The sequence below is a fragment of the Pinus tabuliformis genome, chromosome Q (genome assembly GCF_031772625.1).
Source record: "Pinus tabuliformis cultivar Carrire ecotype Pingquan chromosome Q, CPIR1, whole genome shotgun sequence".
Classification (NCBI taxonomy): Eukaryota; Viridiplantae; Streptophyta; class Pinopsida; order Pinales; family Pinaceae; genus Pinus; species Pinus tabuliformis.
In genome coordinates, this window is record NC_142296.1 from 386,153,925 (window position 1) to 386,160,273 (window position 6,349).

Genomic DNA, 6,349 nt, shown 5'->3' on the forward strand with positions numbered 1-6,349 from the left:
AGAGTTACCCCCCAACCTTCTACTTCGTTTGTTTCTCCCTCTCCTTCTTCCTCTTCACTTGGTGAAGCTAGTAACACTAAAAACCAAGTAACTGAGAAGAAGAAGAAGCCAATGACGAAAGGGGGCAACCATGCATCGTCTGGCGAAAATCCACACACTACACCATCCAAACCTAAATCTCCATGTGTCATTCACAAAGGAGACCACTATCATCGAGATTGTCCTTGCATCCCACAGATCTTAAGGGATTAGTCTCCCTGTTTGCACAATCCGGTGTCCTCAACCTCTGAAGATCTAAATTTCCTTGTAGACTGTGTGAAGGTGATCATGCCCTACACCGTTGTCCCTTATTGGATGAAGCTAAAAGAGTCTTGGAGAACCATCCTGCTTCACCGCTACGGCTTCCTCCTGGATACAAGAAACTCTTGCCGAGTCCATCGCTAGTTGAAAATTTGACTGACACATCTTTGTTGTCAGTCGAAGCACGTATCATTGAAGATAAACCCGCTGAGTCCACACCAGACCAAAGTCAACAGGTCAAGATAGAAGTCGACCTAGTTTTTCCTTCATAAGGTCCACCTTTAGATGATACAGTCACCAAAGAGAATGAGAACGACACCGTTCGAATTCTTTTTGCTAACACAAAATCCGATGAACCTGGGGGAAATCTACCCGTTCCTTTACTGTAGGAAGGAAGTTCGTTAGAGATTCATCTGGCCATCTATTCGGTCCCTCCTCCAAGAAATCTAGTTGTTTACTTCGATTGGAATCTACTAGGGAGACCCCGCCTACCATCTAATGTACCATTCCTTATCATAGTACAAGCTTACATAATGATCATGGCTGGTACAATCATAGATGAAGGGGCCTCCGTGAGTATCCTTTCCTCAACTGCTTGGAAAGCACTTGGTTCGCCATCACTTCTGCCTGAGATTCGAAATCTATCAGGCTTCAACAAAGGAACCAATCGACCATTAGGGATCCTTCCAAACTTGCCTATAACTTTGAGAAGGAAAACCATTTATCTGAATGTGATGGTAGTCCAAGGGCCATTAGATTACAATCTACTCCTTGGACTTGACTACATTTATAGCATGGGAGCTATTGTTTCCTCACTCTTTAGGGTGATGTGTTTCCCGTATGAAGGCAGAATGGTCCAGCTCATTGACCAGATTTCACTTCCTGGTTCAAACACAACTAATAGTCAAATACCATCCCTAACTAGTCTTTTTGCACAAGGAATGTCTCATCAACCTCTAGTCCATCCACTTGATGATCGGTGAATGTGACTAAACCTAGGGGGCATGCACCTTGGTCTGTTGTGGCAGGAAAACTTTAGGTATAGGGTAGGTTTCCGCAGAGGATATATGACTAGTCTGACACACCCATCCATTTAGGAAAATGGTATTAGACTGGAATAAGATTCCCTCGTCAAATTTATGTGAGTGGATGCATCCCACCATTCACCTTTGTCTATTTCGATGGACAGAGCCAAGGAAGTGTTTTGTCTGCAAATGCATATGGAACAATATTGCAAATGCGAGAACTTCCATATGGTGACCTGGAAACTCTACTTCTCTTTATACCTGGGGGCATGCAAACCTTTTGCATGCAAGTGAAAAATGACCTTTTATTTTCGTAGTTTGTAGGCTTGTTTTCTTAGTTTGTAGGTTCTCAACCCTTTAACCTCATAGGTGGATCGTTCCTAGCTTGCATAAAAAAGGGCTCCAAAGCAAAGTTGTGCATGGGGAAAGCTCCCTAAAAAATGAACCTACTGATGAGAGATATCCTTATTATATGATTGGTATGAGCAATGTTTCCGCAAAGTTCACGCTCATTAAAAAATAAACCTAGTTATGAGCATAAGTTCCCCTAGAGTTTAAGCTCATTAAAAAATGAACCCACTTCCTGTAAATAACCTTTGTGATCGCATTACTATTAGCTTTTGAGCCTTGGTCGTGTTCTTACCATCACCTCCACTTTTTAGCCAATCATTTGCCTCCACTTGATTGTTTACCCTTTTGAGGAATAGCTACGAAGAGTGATTCTGGTAGCCACTTTCTTTACACTGCCGTGATTGAAAATTTCCAAACCTTACCTGGAACTAGCTGCTACCCAAAAATATCACTCATTCCTCAAAGACGAGTCTCTTTTAAGCTCTTTTTAGACTCATAAAATATAAAAGGATTACCGAGCAATTGGCCTCTCCAGCTCGTTAAAGTCATTGGAAGTGCCGTCCCTCCTCTAGATTTAATTTTTTTTGGACTTGAGGGATCATTACACAAAAATATCAAGCACTTGTCTTTTTCAGCTTGTTAAAGTGATCGGAAAAGTCATCCCTTTCGTATCATTTTATACCTTTTCAGACTTAAGGGATTATACTACAAAAAAGGATTACTGGAGTTTCCTTTCCATCTCTTTTCAGACTATAAAATTGAAAAGGAACGAGTTATATTTGTCGTTAAACTCGTTAAAACAATAGCGACAAACTTGTCCATTATAGACAAGAGTGAGTTTCACTGTCGCTAGGCTCGTTAAAACATAGCGACAGGTTTGCCAGAAGGGAAAATTATAGAACAAGCATATGTTGTCCTCCTCAAGCTTGACAAAAATAAAGAGGTACTGGTCAGAAATGACTGGGGAAAAATTGGGAAGAAAACATGAAGAACTGTATTGGTAGCAGGTCGCTCTTGAACATGACATTTTCACTCCATCACCATGATTGAGTTGGGTTGGGTTATTCCATTCACTGGTCATATCACCATTGGTCCTTCATAGCATCCATTTTTTGGGTTAATGCTACCAATCCATTTTAGTGTCGCCGATATGTTCAAGAGAAGTCGCTCAGAGAATTCACCAACCTAGCTTATGCCTCATCCACTACAATACCTTTACGCTCCATTCTTTCATGACCGCCACCCTGAACCTTGTATCATCAGATCATTTTCACCTCCGCAAAATCATTTGCTCCATTCTGTGTTGTAGATGTGGGATTCATTAAGGCCTTCCTATGAGGGGTCACTTCTTGTCGACATCAGCTCATTATCTAAGAAGTCGACTTAGGAACAATCCTTTCAGTACTTTGAAGCTTGCATGCCTCAATGGCAAGTTTCTCACTTCTGGCGACAGGTTTACATCAATGGCCTTTGACCGAAAGATTTTACGTGGTGTTCGACATCGACTCATGTATTCACACCACATGAATTGTACTACAATACCTTGAGCGTCATCATCATTATCTATGATTCCTCTCGTGCTTATTAACAACTTACATCATTGGCTGGTAATTAGGCGATGTCTTTCCATGTTCAACATCAGAACATCTGTTCACATGGATCGACTTGTACTTCGGGCGAAGATTGGACGAGTTTGAAGACCCTGAATCTAGTTTCATCCATCTGGGCTGCGATATATCCAGGAAAATAAAGACATCAAATGTACATCATAGCTGCACAAATAATCATCCAAGCTAAGGGATGATGGCTTTACCAAAATCATCAATCTGCCACATAGATGGTTGTTTGTCCTATGTACATGAAAATGAATTTATAAAGCTAAGCATGGGAATGCCCACCTCAGCTAGATCATGAAAATATTATGAAGATGATGTATTGTATTGTATCTTATTACAGGTCACCTTCCAGTTTCGAAAAACCTTAGATCCTCATGATAAAGCATTTCACCCGACATCAAAAGATTCATGACCTCATGCTTTAGGGGGCAACTGTTATAAACATATTTGGGCACTGCAAACCCAATCACACATTTCCATAAACCAAGGGCTTATAAACCCCTAAAAGTGTTGTTTCATACCCTAAAGGGACAAGGTCAGCTGATTACATCATTTCCCAGAAGTTCTCCCTGAAAAACTACTCAGAACTGGTCAAAACTAGACCATCTCACCTACTCCATGGTCAGGGTGTGATACATCTCACCTATTGCACACGCGGGGTGCAATGCATACTGAAAATTTGTTCTGTAGGGTGCGATGGGTGAGAGTAGACAAATGGCAGAGGCAGTTTGCTAGGTGGAAACCTAGGGAATCTTCTAGAAACTACTCATATGACACTTGCCTCTCTAAATTCGCCCAGGGATAAGTAAGAGATCATGAAATCTCTAAGTGGTACCAAGAAATATCAGAGAAATGACACTAATCAAAATCCCAGAAGCTGACTCACTCCCCTGCAAATATCTATATATGGATCCCTCATCCTAGAGATCTAGAGGCTTGAATTTTGTATTTTGTAAGGAAGTGTTGTTGGTTTCTCTGTGAAACATCATAGTGTTGGGTGATCTAGCTTTTCATGAGGTGAAGAGGGCTTTCATGCTGGGAGGATGATGCTGGGTCAGATCGATGGATTTTAATCCTCTCCTATACTACTTCTATCAATAAAGCTATTTGAGTTTTCCTCCATATTCTTGTATGTTTTTGAATCTTGTATTGGTATATGCATTTGTATGGTTAATATACATCTGATCCCATATTGTTTATGGTTATAGATCTATATGCTTTGATGGTATTATGCTGCTTTGACTCTACAAGTGTTCTTTGAAGCGGGACAAGTGAGGAAAGAGTGGTGAAGCTCTGTCAAAGGGGGGAGGAAACAAGCAAGGAGCCAAGCGAAAGACTGAGGTTGATACTCTCTACTTCTCTATCATCTATCTCTCATAAAGGAAAACACAAGTAACTTTAGTTTGTTTGTTTCTAAGATAGCTACCCGTCTTAGTGGGACTAGAAGCTCTGAATGGACACTAGTTTTCTCAATAACAAGGGCCAACCTATGCAACCCTAGGGACAAATTTTGCAACTCCAAGGTCAACCCTTGCAATAGAAAAACCAACTGGGGCAGCAACAACCCTTGTATACATATCAACAAGGTCAAGTCCTGTAGTAGCAGGCCCAAAATCCCCATGTCCTAGGTCAATAGGTTCAGAATCCTACCGGCCAAGGGCATCAGGTACAAAATCCCTACGTCTAAGGGCAACAAGTGTATCAACCTTATGCCCAAGGATTGGAGGTCTAGAATCATATTGTTCACAGAAAACAGGTTCATCAGCCATATGTTGAAGGACAACAGGTTCCGTATCCATATGTCCAAGGTCAACAGGCTCAACAACCTTTTAACCTATACATTTCTTATCAGCAACCTATGCCTCGACAGTTCCAAGGTATTCAAGGTCAAAATCCTCCCTATGGTCAAGGTAATCCGCAATAGGGGCAGGCTTAGATGCCATATGGCCAAAATCCCCCACTGTTGGGCCAAAATCCTTACCAGCAGGGATGGGCTCCTCATGGGCCCACTTATCGACCTCCCATGCCTTTTAACACTCAATTACCTTTCTTGGCTACACTCAAGTTTCCATATGTATTTCACCTTATGAATGATCCAATCCTTCATTCACCGTACTGGCCTCTAGTGCTGTCCAAGATACCAAGTGATTGCCCAAATTTCGATGGGAAATGTAAAGAGGATCCTCAGGCCCATGTGATGGCATATCACCTCTAGTGCTCATCGAACTCATACGTGGACGATTCCATTCATCTCTATCTTTTCCAACAAACCCTCATGGGTGATGTAGCGAAATCGTACATCGAGCTACCTCAAAGAACTTACCATGACTTCAACTCTTTAGCCATGGCTTTCCTCACACATTTTTAGCTGCTGATTCATTATGAAACTGGCACCTATTTGCTCACATCGCTTAAGCAAGATACTGTGATGCACATATCTGATCATATCCATGAATGGAGATGTAGACGTCGCGTGATCAAATTCGAGATTGTTGATCAGTTGCTCACTAAATGGTTTACCAAATCATTTGTAGCCCCAATTTCATGTGATATAGTTATGGGTGGATGCGTCACTGAAGAGGAGGCCATTGCTTGTGCCCAGTACTTGGATCTAGTTTACTCTTAGTCTGGCACTTTATATGAGTTATTACCCAATGCTCCATGCCATCATCTGATCCCATAGCATCAAAGTCAGTAGATGTTCCTCCCGTCGATGGAGTTATTGGTTCAGTATCCCAGACCCCTACTAAAACTTCTTCCAAACAGAAGTCAGTCTCGAATGCTATCCCTAATAGTTCATCTCAGAATCCACCTGGCCCTGGTAAAACCTCAGAGGTCCACGCTATCCAGTTTATCACAGCGGACAAATCCTCGAAAGGAAAAAGAAAGGCAAAGGAAAATCTAAAGTTGATGCCCTGAAACAGGGTCCTCCCAAATTGTCTGCTAGCGAATCTTCACAACGAAAACCTAAGTATCCTTGCCTCATTTGTGAGGAAGATCACTACACTAAGGATTATCCTCGATGATCTGAAGTTAGTCACCTACTCAAAGGGACCC